This window comes from Sinocyclocheilus grahami, unplaced genomic scaffold, assembly GCF_001515645.1.
Source record: "Sinocyclocheilus grahami isolate Dianchi unplaced genomic scaffold, SAMN03320097.WGS_v1.1 scaffold102.1, whole genome shotgun sequence".
NCBI classification, from domain to species: Eukaryota; Metazoa; Chordata; class Actinopteri; order Cypriniformes; family Cyprinidae; genus Sinocyclocheilus; species Sinocyclocheilus grahami.
In genome coordinates, this window is record NW_015505281.1 from 2,634,065 (window position 1) to 2,648,790 (window position 14,726).

Below are 14,726 nucleotides of genomic sequence, written 5' to 3' on the forward strand. Positions count from 1 at the left end.
GGGGATTTCTATGTGACTGAGAATGCAATTGTATAATTTTTTTTTGAGTTAAATAAATGTTTCATTGTCTTTTTTTGTCATGCTTTGTGTGTTCTGCTTTATGTGTCCACCCTGTCATGTGCTGGTCCACCTTGTCATCTTGATATTTTAAAATAATATTTAAAATAATAATTCAATCATATCTATATAATCCAGTGTGTTCAATAGCTATGTGTTGAGGCAATAACATGCAAACAAAAAACTGCATCCAAATATCACAGTTTTCTCCAAATAAGAAAAAAAAATACATGTGCGAATTGTATGAGTTTCTTTAAAAGCACATGGTTTGCATAAAATATTTAATGTATTTATAATTTGAAGGCAAACAAATAACCCTGTTTAGGAAAGGGACATCATACCTTTTAGAAAATATAATTTGCATCTTAATATTGCAATAAAAACATATTTAACAGTAATATATATGTCCATGACAGGGTGGACATATGGTTTATGGTTCAAATAATGGCCCATAATTATCTAAAGAAAAATGTGTGGGAGCTCAGCTAATATGTTTCTATAGTACTTGAGTGTCTACTATATGACATGACATAAAGCGAATGGGAAATTAAAACCAACATTTTTGATTATTGTGAGGAGTCAAAGGCACTCTATGGTGATATTGCCCCATGTAATTAATTTCTGTAATTACATTTATAACACTGTTAACCATCCCTTACACACTAACCCACCCTTAATCCTATTCATACCACCAAACCTGCCCTAACCTTACTCATATCCCACCACAATAGCAGCAAAAGTGTTTTGCAATACAATATGAACACAATAAGTACATTGTAATAATTTTTTATGTAAGTACATAGTAGTTAAGGCCACCTAATATAAAGTGTGACCTTAGTGTGTAATGTTGCTGTTTAAGCATTAAAAAAAGATCTGCAAGGTTAAAGGGTCTACATCAGAAGGAGACATTTAACAGAAAAAAAGCTACGCTATAGACTGCTAAAAAAGGGGAAACAAATACCACTCTTAAATGTCTTGTAAAATCCGTGCTAGTAAAGGTTCTGCATGATCCTCTTGTTCTTAAACATTCTCAGCATCTGAATTGGGATTGAATTGGTATGGAAAAATTGACGAGTAGTGCATTCACAGTGAACATTCCAGAAAGAAACAGTGCACTTTAAATACCCAGATGATACACTTAATTAACTGCAAAAACTAAGTGCGGAATGTTGTACACTCAACTTCATGCACTCAACTGTCACTGCTTTAAATACATAGCCGATGTGAAGGGGCTATCAGCAGGGACGGACTGGGACAAAAATTCAGCCCTGGCACTGTAGCCACACCGGCCCACATTACCACACCCACACAACCCCACCCACGGACACGCGCATTCACCACTTACATTTGTGTACAGATGGTGAAATAATATAAGCAGTACTGTATATGTAACAGATATTTAAACATTTAATGTATGTGTCTGGTAAACAATGCTTACTACATTTTAAAGAGCACACATTTATAACAAATTTACACATACAGTAAAAACAAAACACAAATAATCTGAGGATGTTGTAGAGTCTGTGTGCTGTCTGTTTATGCCATTTGTCTGCTGTTACTGTCATTCTCTACAGTATGTTGTTCTTTGTTGCTACTGTCTTTCTGTTGGGTTTTCCCTACCTCTACCACACTCCTCACTGTCTCTGCTAGGCCTACCGTAGCATCCTTCCTCACAGCACTGGTATTGAAAGACCAGGGGTCTCTGGCTGTACTGATTCCAGCAACATCCTAGCTAATGAGCACAGTAGTATAGGATGTAAACATTACAGAAATATTTTCTCATTGACTGCTCTCAACATTGGAATACACATGAATACAAACAAGTAATAATAGCACTAAGGGAATAGAATATATAACAAAAGCTATGAATAGTAGCAGCAGTAAATCCTGCCGCAGCAGCTGAGCTGTCTGCACTGTGTCCAGCAACATTCTAGTTTTAAATAGATGAAAACACTATTCAGAAAAGGGAGAAGTAAGCCAATGGCTTATAATACCTCATCTAACTATTGCATGAGTGCCTGTAATAGAAGCCTATGTTCCACCGGTTCCCCATACCTAAGGATTAATTGCATACTGTAAACGTATGTACTGTATGCGTGCATTCAATGTTTTATTTTAATATATGACTATCTACATATTCAAAGTAAAGTTCACTACAAATGTCTAAAGTACTATGGCTATTGCTATTGATTTTTGATGTGTTGGACTATATTGTAAGTAGCCTACATCAGTGTTTACCCTAAATGCCACTTTATCTGCTGATATTTCAGTCATGCAATTCAGTAACAGGCTCATTGACACTTAAGTTAACCAATTATCATGAAGCAATGACATTTTAAAATATACTGGGGTTCTACGCTAAGCTGTTTAATACAATGTAAGCTACTGTCAAAAAACAAAACAAAAAAAGCACTGGAGTTAATTGGCAGAAGTAGTGTGAAAATGACTTGTGCTAGCTATATTTTTAGTTTTCTGAAAATTCACTAACGGTCCTCCACTGCAGCAGCTGAATTTAAACCTTTTGAAAATAGTTCGGTTAATTTTATGCATTTAGCAGCGTCGGACTTAATCCCTTTTGTTCTTTTCTTTTTTTGCTTCCTTTTTTACGGTCCATTATCTAGCTTTTACTGAAAATTATTAAATCTGACGACCCACATTAAACAAAATAGTCCGGCCCCTTTGCCGGCATTTGCCAAAATTGCCAGATGGCCAATCCACCCCTGGCTATCAGACTCTGTTGCTGAATTAACAAAATAACCTTATATAATTCATACATGGAGTAGGCTACATAGTGCATAAGTACATAGTGTATAAGTACATAGTAAATAATTTGGGATACAGCTAGTGCATTTAAATCAGACTGGGAAGAAAGGTGCTGCCAAATAAAAGTAAAATACTGTATGTGGAAAATAATGGATTTTCGGAACAATCAGGCATGCACACCTATTCAAGTACACACCAGAAACCAAATCAAGACAAAATCTTGTTTCTTTGTTGCATTTCCTGTACGTTTTTTTTTTTTTCTTTTAGTCCAGATGTAGTTTCATTCCTGATTGGTTGCCCTTGAGTGTGTCCCCAGGTGCCCTTCGCTTCTTTGTTTACCCTTCTGTATATTTAAGTCCTGGTTTCCCTGTATCTCATTGTGAGTTGTTTTATGTGTTTCTACAGTGTTGGGGGCAATGCATTACAAGTAACGTGAGTTATGTAATCAGATTACTTTTTTCAAGTAACTAGTAAAATAACGCATTACTTTTTAGTTTACAAGAGAATATCTGAGTTACTTTTTCAAATAATTAACGCAAGTTACTTTTTTTTCCAATTTATTGACTGACAGCTCTCCTGTCCCCATTTGGAGAGAAATCAGATGTTATTGGAGTTCTAAAATAAATATGAATATGCATTAATTCATCTCACTCACAAAAAAAAAAAAAAAAAAAAAAGATTCAGTATTCCTCAAAATGAATAAAAATAATGCAACTCAGAATATGACGCAAACCTGCATTAATTAAATGTTAAACAACACAAATATCCTTTATGTATTTAATCCAATTCTATCAACCAATGTCTTTGCTTCTGACCTTCGATGATCCAGTTCAACCATACTAATAATAAGCAACAATTACTCTAGACAAATAGTGTGTACGGACGTAAATTTACTTTCCCTTCAGCCTGAGGCTTATTCATTTCACTTTTGATGTGAAAAGGCTTTTATATTTGGCAAAAATATAACTTTTTTATTTTAAAAACAAACAAGGAAGCCCTGTCCAGATTTAAAATGTAACGCAAAAGTAACGTAACTCATTACTTTCCATAAAAAAGTAACTAAGTAACATAATTAGTTACTTTTTTTATGGAGTAAAGCAATATTGTAATGCATTACTTTTAAAAGTAACTTTCCCCAACACTATTTTTCTGGATTTGGCATCACTGGACTCTGTTCATGTTTTATTTTGTTTTCTCTTATTAAAACTGCTGCACATAGATCCTTGCTTCCTCCTACTTCCCTGTCCTTGGCATGACATTTGAAATGTAATTTATTCCTGTGATGGTAAAGCTGAATTTTCAGCATCATTACTCCAGTCTTCGGTGTCAGATGATCCTTCGGAAATCATTATAATATGCTGATTTGCTGCTCAAGAAATATGTTGTATTATCATTAATGTTGAAAACAGTTGTGCTGCTTAATATTTTGTGGAAATGTGTCAGGGTATGTGTGTGTGTGTGTGTGTGTGTGTGTGTGTGTGTGTGAGAACTCAAATCCAAACGTGTTATCTTTGAAATAAGCCACATACCATAACAACAAGCCCAAATACTCTTAATAAGTGTTGCCTTTAATAAGTCATTGGTTAAATTTTAACGAATCTTTGGTCACTGTATTATTAATTTGGTTAAAATCACAGTACCATTTGTTACTTTTCCAAAATAGTAACATTGAACCATTAATTAGGCATTTTTATTGCAATATTGCATTGTGTTACATTTAAAAAGTAACACTCCTCAACATGTTCATGTGAAGTTGTTCAAAGCCATGAATGGCTTTGCTTTTCTGAGAAATTTCAGTGATGATTAGAATGGCCTTTAAGTAAAATGGTGTCCTACATAACCCTCAGTGCTGCCAATGTCACGGATGAAAAAGCATTTATTCATCAAAGCACTTCGCGGCCCTCTGTTCTTGTTGGCTTTTGGTTTGGACACGGAATGAAAGAGGAAGCGGCCCGTAGTGGCTCGGTTTTTGAAGCCATTAATATTCACCCACTCTTCATCTCTCTCTGAGACCCTCCCTCTGACAGTAAAGCTGAAGAACATCGTTCTTACACATCCATTACATCCCTTACAGGAAGAAAGGGGGGGGGGGGTGCAATGAAAGTGACATTATATGTTCTTATGGGTTTGAAATGATGATGCAGGTGGTTACCATTACTTCCTCCATTTTCAGGGAACTGAATCAATACAGACAATGTGGAATGTCAATCCTTTGGTTTAAGCAAACAAGATAATTTCTTAATGCTGTGCAGAAACCTGACATTTGTGCCATCGCCATCGCAACCGACTCACTCACGCCCAAGCCACATCCTAGCAACCGTAACTGTCAGAGTGATGTCAACAGATGTCAAGTTGGTTTTGTTTTACTTTTCATCAAATTGTCTTGGTCATATGAAAAAAAAGTGTCATGGTTTGCACACGTACACACAAACTTCACATGAACATGTTGAGGAATGTTACTTTTTAAATGTAACACAATGCAATATTGCAGTAAAAATGCCTAATAATTGTTCAATGTTACTATTTTGGAAAAAGTAACAAATTGGTACTGTGATTTTACCCAAAGAAACACACACACACACACACAGACACAATAATAATAATAATAATAAGCATCACAACTGTTTTCAGCATTGATAATGTAGCAAATTAGCTCAACATGGAAATGTATATAAATAATTACAATTAATTATAATTAATTACAATTATTTATATCAGCTGCCAGTAGTAACTGTAGCAGAATTAATATTGTCATCAACTGATCTGTTCATCCAGCGAACATTCAGTGTAAGTTCATATCAACTCTAAGAAAGGATATTTTCGTGGCCACAGAAAATATCTTTCCTAGAGTATTAATGCACACGAGCATGTAGATGGATCAGAAACTCATGTAATTTGTGCACAAAAGTTGTATTAACTAAACGCTAAGACATAAGACACATAACTACTCTAAACAAACAAACATACAATCACTCTTTAGAGAAACAAGAAAATGCAGCTATGGAAAATGAGTCAGTTAACCTTTGAGTGAAACCACCAGCGCCGTTTTACAATGGGGTCTATATTTAGTTTAGTTAAATGTACAATACTTACATTGCCTTGGTCGTTGACGAGTGTCCGGATGCAGTCTCGGATGAAAGTCTTGATGGTTTCAAGATTTGGACTTGCAATCACGTTCTTCCGGGTTTGAAGAGTGATGAACTCCAAAGTTGTTCTGACTCGATGGTGATTGGGAGTTTCTTCCCTGGTGGAAAGTGAAGAAGAGCTAAGAGAGACATCAGCTGAGATCCTAGGACCTTTGATGAATGGAAAGTCAAGGTCGAAGCCTGGCTCAAACTTAAGGGGTCCAGAAGAGTTCTAGCTCAGCATCCCCATCCTCTTAGGATCTAAAAGAACCACAGACTGAGCTGTGTCGAGGCCTGACAGGCACGGCAGCGCCGGCTCTGGGACTTAGCAACCAGAAGATGGGAGGGTGATGAGAGACGAGTAAAGAGACTAAAAGCTAGGCAGGTCACTGAAGTGAGGCCTTTTAAGTTCTGTGGGGGTCACATCTCTCGGGGGTCAAAGAGCCAATGGTGACTTGCACTTCTGGAGGGAAAGTTTACGACTCTTTGTCTTGAACATGGCAATTTGCATATGTAACTGGATTGGATGTTGATGCAAAGATTCTTAGAACACTTATATGTTGCATAGGTATAAACATATACTATACACTCTCAATTAGATCATCCGAAGATACATTCATAGAGACCAAACATGGTATAGGTAAGGGTACGTGAATGAGTGGTATCATAAGCATGCATAAAAAAGTATACAATACAAAAGACAATATACAAGAACAGTAATAATATATACAATGACCTGAGGATATGTGATAGGAAGGTCAAAGACAGGTTTGTCTGTGATTAAGAGTCCATTTATATGGCACTGTGTCTCTTTCCTATGGGTAAATTAATTGAGAGTTGCTCTGCCCGCATTCCTTTGGGCAATAAAAACAGTTTTATTAGCATTGGTTGCCATGGAATGTCTCGGTTACGTATGTAACCGTCGTTCCCTGAAGGAGGGAACGGAGACGTCACGTCGGAGGACCGACGAAATTGGGATCTCGCTTAGAGGGACCAATCTACTTCGAGGCACGACCCAGAGACCGCGCCGTAACCTTCGTCGCTCGTGGCGCGAGGTCCGCCGCGGTGCGGAGTTCTCTCTGAACTTCCAGGTCGTGACCACCCTCGTGCAAGTCCCTCAGTTCCTTGGCCTGGTGCACTTGCAATCACGCCGTAGCGCGTAAGGCAGAGGCAGCTTCTCCACCGGTCAAAGTAGATTGGTCCCTCTAAGCGAGATCCCAATTTCGTCGGTCCTCCGACGTGACGTCGAGAGTGACCGACTGAAAGGGAACCAGAGGCCTGTTCTGCCTTTTTGAGGCATTAGCCGCATTTCGGGGGAAGGGTCCATAGACCCTCATAGTCGGCTTGTTGATTGGTTGTTAAATATAACAAAAAAAAAGTGTGTGTCTGATTGGTCCAGACGCTACAATAATAATCAGAAATGTTTTTGAGCAGCAAATCAGCATATTAGAATGATTTCTGAAGGATCATGTGACACTGAAGACTGGAGTAATCCAGCTTTGATCACATGAATAAATTACCTTTCAGTATATCTTAAAACAGTAAACAGATATTTCAAATTGTTATAATATTTTACAATATTACAGTTTTTTTGATCAAATAAATTCAGCCTTGTTGACTATAAGATACGTCTTATAGTCTTGTACACTGTAAAAAAAAATACAGTAAAGCTGCGGTTGCCAGAATTGTACCATAAAAAATATGGTAGCAACAATTTAGGTTTTACGGTTTTAAATTAAATTTAAAGTTAAATTTAATTTCATTAAATTATATAATGTTAATATACCAACCTACTGAAGTAATGAAATCTGTTTTGTACCTTTGTAATACACTGATAACCAACAAAAGCAGGTGGTGATGAGAAAGTCACATGATGAACCAAAGCCCATCACAAGCAGCTTTTAAATATTAACATATATAGAAGGTGCACAGTGTCATTCACACAAACATTAAACACCATCATGGTAACACATGAAACTGAAATATAATAATGCAATAAACTTTAATTTAACAACATTAGGTGTAACATACAACCCTAATGTACGAAACTGATAAGAAAAAAAAACATAAGAAAGAAACATAAGTATTTAAAAAAAAAAGGAAATGTAATGCAGGGAATTCTGGGAATGTCAATTTACGGTTATTCACAGTAAATTATACGCTCTTTTTCCACTTCCAAAGACGGTACGCTACCGTAAAATTACATGTAATGTCCAATACAGTTTTTTACTGTATAAAGTAGGGGAACTTACCATTAACCAGGTTTTTACTGTAGCATTTTTACAGTCTTTTACCATTTAATTAACGGTCATTTTTTTACAGTGTACATTATAACAACTATTAAATCTAATCATGCCTTTCATGCCACCCTTGAACAAATCACCTTCCATGGGCCACCACAGTCAAATGGGACAAGACACACGAGTGTCCCTTTACAAACACCAGACACACATTTCAAAAGATCTTGCGCTGATAACCGCCCTGCGTGGTTTTTCTAATGTCCATGAAGTTCTAAAAAAGAACATCACAGATTCAAACCATGTGGCCTGCATGAAATTCCCTTTCAAGTCCTCAATGTACTCTTTTGAAACAGTAAATGTCATTACCCGGTTCAAAGAAAACCTGGGAAAGATAGTCAAACTTTTAGAGGCAACAAGTTTGCCATAATCTTCAAACAAATCTTCCTGAGCATTACTGTGGTCAGAAAGGTTCAGCTCTTTCGATACCAGAGGTTACTCAGCCAAGATAATACATACAGCTTACTTTCATATTTGATTTTTCCTCGGAAATAACACATTTACCCTGTAATCTTCCCTAGCTCAACTCTCTGTCAATAACTCAAGAGGCACCTGCGAATAAAATGTTCCCCTGGCATTTTTGCCGCTTCTTGTGATTACATTAAAACCTCACACTTTTAGCCGGCTGCAATTCAATATCGACACGACTCAGCCAAGCAATTTAAATACGCCTTTCTGCAGCTGATGGGATTTGCCGCCTCTGCTCGATAAGCTCCCCCACACCCAGTGGAGGTGTTATCTGTCGCCTCTGCGGAGCTTCGGATATTTGGACATCATCATCTATCATAGGGCAGCAGGCGGCAGGGTCAGGGCGGGGGTCTCTGGGCCCCAGCATCCCCAGCTGTCTTTTAGGCAGGGCGGCTGCGAGCATCTGCTGATGTATTGCGGGCAGTGGAGGGTGAGGTTTGGAGACAGCCACAGTCACCTTGCACTTTCTGCACCGGCGCAGGCAAGACTAATGCATGCAGCATTTAGACAAGGTAACAAACCACCCACTTCATGAGGCGGCCGAGCGGAAAGCTAAGTGAATTTTGGCTCTGGATGTTTGTCTTGTAATCATGGAAATCAGGCCGATTTGGTGGTGGGAGGAGGCGTCTACTTTGTTAACAATGCGCTTGTGTCATTTCAGTCTAAAAAAAGGTTTTATGCAAAGATGAGTACTGACCAAGCACTTTTGTAAGCATTCTTTAACGGTCCTTTAATGCCATTTTCTTCCGAAGTATTGACATGACAGTGGGAACAGCTCAGTCTAGAGAGGTTGGCCTTTGTAAAGTTTCTTAGAAATTATCAAAATCTTGCCAGTTAAAGGGTTAGTTCACCCCAAAATTCTGTCATTAATTACTCACCCTCATGTCGTTCCAAACCCATAAGGCCTTCGCTCATCTTCGGAACACAAATTAAGATATTTTGGATGAAATCCAAAAGCTTTCTGAACCTCCACAGAGAGCAACACAACTACCATGTTCAAGACCCAGAAAATAGCAAGGACATAATTAACATTGTTGGGGAGTAGCTAGCTACAAGTAGCGACTCTACTAGCGTAACTACATTTTTCAGTAGCTTTACAGTAGCGACGCTACTTTTAAAACAGTGTAGCTTTTCCTGTAGCTATCTGCTATTTCCAACAAGTAGCGATGTAGCGCGACCAAACGCTACATTCCGTTTTGCGTTCTGACCATAGACTGTATAAAAACAGGTTCTGACAAGTCACGAGCCTGTAATGCATTGAAGCAGCGCACACAGCGTCTTCGTCTGACTAGATCACAAACTAAATTTGATCATTACCGCCATCTGTTGTGACATCATGCATCGCGTGGCTTTACAGTCTTTCCAACGACAAGAGACCACCTGATGATATTGCAAAGGATATACATGAGTGGATATTTCACATGAATCAACTGTAATTTACGCAAAACAAAGATTAAAATGCGGTCTACATCAAAGACTTAAAACACATACAGGAGGTGAATAATAGCCATTTTAAACGGATTAATTGTTCTTCTTTATTGCACTCTAGATCAAATGTCTATTTTACTATGATGAACAGTCATAATATAATATGTGCCCCACAGTTTTGTAATGAACACTAATCGAACAGTAGTGTGCTTATCATTTGGCAAAGGATGGTTGCAGTGGGATTTACGCAAAGCGCAGTGTTCACGCATGCAGCTGATGATTGACGTCTCCATTCACAGTCAGTAAATACGGCATGACCTGTGAGTTTAACCTGCTTATTTTATGACTCCTCCGTATCTAGTTTAAGTTGCACACATTTTGTTCTTGCATTAATGTTACATTAGTAGCAATTTTGCACTTTGACAGTCAGTTTAAGATAAAATAACTATACAGTAGCCTACTTTATTATTGTGTGTATCGGATAGTTTACAAAATCAAATGATTGGGACACTTTTTGACATTGCAATGGCTTGGAACAGTGTCCCAATGAACCTGAATTCACCCTACTCTTTGAAATCATGATTGCATTACAGTATGTTGTTTTAGACCCCAAATATTTTACTTATAACTTTATTATATTTTACTTATAACTTCATTATAATTATTCATTAATAATTATTTAGTTATTTGTAAAGCTAATTGTAAAAAAAAAATGTAATAAATAATAATAATTAAAACAAATTGAAAGTAGTTTCAATGTAGCTAGCTACTTTTTGATAGTAACTTGTAGTGTAGCTAGCTACTTTTTCAAAAGGGAAGCTTGAATGTAGCTTAACTACTTTAATTTATGAGTAGCTTGTAGCTGGTCAAGCTACAGTTTCAGAGTAGCTTGCCCAACACTGGACGTTAAAATAGTCCATGTGACATCAGTGGTTCAACCTTAATTTTATGAAGCTACGAGAATACTTTTTGTGCACAAAGAAAACAAAAATAACAACTTTATTCAACAATTTATTTTTCACCATACGTATGCATTGTGGTACTCTCATGAATGCACGTCGAAGACTGACACAGAAGAGAATAAATTGTTGTAAAAAGTAATTAGTTTTGTTTTATTTGCAGACAAAAAATATTCTTGTACCTTTGTAAAATTAAGGTTGAACCACTGATGTCACATGGACTACTTTAACAATTTCTTTACCACCTTTCTGGGCCTTGAACATGTCAGTTGCATTGCTGTCTATGGGAGGGTCAGAAAGCTCTGGGATTTCACCAAAAATATCTTAATCTGCGTTGCGAAGATGAACGCAGGTCTTACGGGTTTGGAACAATATGAGGGTGAGTAATTAATGACAACATTTAAATTTTTGGGTGAACTAACCCTTTAATCATCTGTCCAAAACATGTTTCTTTTACATGAATTTCACAACACTTTAGCTTGAGATTCTTATCAAATGGGGGTTCTTATTTACCTTAGTAAAGTCTCTGAGAACCTCACACCTTAGACTTCTTGAGACTCCAGATAGTTTGCAGTTCTGGAAAATGGTGACACTGGAGACTAAATGGTTCCTGATGGTTTAATTCTTGGTTTAACACCTGATTCTTCACCTTAAATTCTTCTCAACCTGTTTTTATTTCCTTTCTGCCCCAATGAGCATTTCTTGTCCAATGGTCACACCTTATTTTTTCAGTTTCTATAGTATTTAATCCTTCTTGTGGACATTTTTTTAATTGATTGATTTATTTATTGATTGATTGTGTATGTGTGAGTTAAATCTATATCTCTATCTATCTCTCTCTCTCTTTTTTTGGCCCATTTTAGTTGCAAAACAAAAACTACCCAATAACAATGCACATCTGTTTTACATTTCTAGCCAATATTCTGTCCCAGTTCAGTTCCCTATCTCAATTCATAACTTCCTGTTCCACCAGGGGTACAATTTTGGATTTTTGTCAAACATGCTACTGTTTAGATCAATTTTAAAACTCAACTCCTGCTTACAACAAAAAAATGACAATGCAATTGGGACAAAAGTACTTGTCTCAGTCTACAATCTCCCCACTTCATCTCCAAGACTTTCACCTTGGTGCTCATGTCAGTTTCTCTTATTGCAACATGGGCTCAGGAGCTCAGGCTCATACCCTCACAGACATCTGACTGCAGTCTTGAGGCACTGGGCTGGAAGTGAGAAATGACCAAGGTTTAGTACATCCAGTACACTCTTTATTACATCCAGACCACATGCAACATCCACGCTCAGTTACACCAATAGATCACAGAATGTGCTTTGAATTTAAAGAAACACATATCTTGATTCCAAACCATGCTGTTGAGTAATAGTTGTACATTTAGCCAATTAACAAATCCTTTAATCCAAAGCTATTTACAAGACAACTCACAAGCAATTTATCATCCAGGACCTTGCAGTACTGCAATACAGATTTTCGATAGTAAAACAAAGTATAAAAGCTAGAGCAGAAGTGTAATTGTGGCCGTTTGTGTGTTTTTACTTAAATTAGAATATAAAGTTCATACAAGAGGTTTAGTGACTAATAGTTATTTTGTAGCTTTGTACTCAATTTGGTTGCACCATTTGTTCTTAATGCAGAATGTAGGTAGAAGGTCTTAAAATCACCATCAAATGAAAATTAAATGCATTTTGATCTTATTGAAAATGTTGGTTCTATTGTGAATGATTAGTCATCTTTATTTGGAAGTCGTTTTATATAGGAAAACATCAGCAAACTGCAGTGAATTTCAGTTTTTGTTTTCATTTATTTTGTCCCATATAACTTTACAGTTACATTTACATTAAAATATTATACATAAACATGCATGCATAAATTAGCATTTTAAAAATATGTAAATAATAGTAAAACAGCTTGGAAAGCAACTTTGAATAGCATGGACACTATTTTTTTTACCTTTACGTATTTACAAGTTAGTCATTTTATATATATATATATATATATATATATATATATATATATATATATACTGCTAGTTGTTCAGGCTGTTTATGCAACTTGCCCAGTTTCTAAATTGCTATTCATTCATTCAGGATCCTTAAAGTTAGACATTGCAGTATTTCATTTCAGTATGCAGGCCGTTATGCATGGGATACAATTTAAGAGTGAATTTTTTATAGCCTAACTGCAGAAACATTATTTTATATACGACTGAGCAATTATATAACCTCCTCATCTCTCAGAATATGCCCTGCACACTTGACCTTGAACGGTCCATGGAGACCTTATTCACTCATTAAGAATTCCTACGAGTCCACATCTTACTCCCTAATTAGCATATTATTTTTTTTCAGCACATACGACAGCAGCAGGAAAGACAGGAGATATTCACCTGCCTGCGTTTGGCACCTTCACAGCACGTTGACAATGTGCTCCGACAGATGGTACCATTTACAAAGCTCTCCATACTGTGATGCCCGTATTCCTTTTTATTATCTCCTGCCTGACTGGATCCCATCCCAACTCACTCTTCTGGCTCCAAACTCACTAAGTATCTGACCTGGGGTCTACTTTAGACGTGTAAGGATCTATTCAAAACCTCTCAGCAAGCCCTACAGGTCCACACATCTCTTTTTAAATTCAAAGATATAATGAAAAAGCTGGAAAGTTCCTCTTTGGCTGTTCAAACGCCCCTGGAGATTGGGGGCGAGGACTTCTATGGGCATTATGCACATAGGAAGCGAGTAACAGTGGGAGTTCGCTCCTCGTCAATAGGTGCTTTCCTCTGCGATTTGGATGGCAGCCAGCCTCCCTTGGTATGGCCAACAGTAGGCAAGCATGAAAAGTCACAAGGTTTTTTTGAGTAATCGCAGTTTCCTTGCCGACATTTTATGAATAATGATTTATGATGGAGGTGGATGAATCTTGAATGCCCATTCTTAATCTGTGAAATATGCTACACAAACTGGCCCCAAGAGAGGACAATAGCTTATAGAAGCAAAGCTCTTAAAGCCTCGATCCCTGGCAGAACCCATGTTTGACACGTTTAGCATGAGAAATGCACAGGAATGCTAATAAGGTGGAAAGAAACGCTCCTTTCCTCTCTTGTTTTTCTCGCAGCAGCTGGTGGCTAACCAGTTTAATCAGTGATAATTATATTTAGCTCACAAGCTCTGGAGCAGTTTTGCACTGTTTACCCAAGGAATGATAATAGGACCCAAAAATGTTCCTTTGCTTCAGCAAGCTTGTCTGTTGTTTTTCTTTGCCCATGAGGCCAAGTGGTGGAAACGCAGGAAGACAGGCCTAAAGATGTGACTCTAAGGGGGGGGCGGTGTAATCACAATTATCCATTCAGCACCTCGTATGATTCTAACGATTCCATGAAGCAGAATGCTAATGTACGTGCTAGCGCAAAGGTTTTGTAATAAGTCTTCCGAGTCTTCTGGTGGCACCTCATAATTAACCCTCTTAAATTGAGCCATTCGCCATCCAGCGAGGCACCCACGCAGGGTCCCTCCGGAGCCGAAAGCTGCTTTGGGCACTTTCATTACACGCTTCACTTCCACGTCTGCACTTCTCCCTCTCTCTCTTTGTTCAGAGAACGAGATTAGAGGTCTCC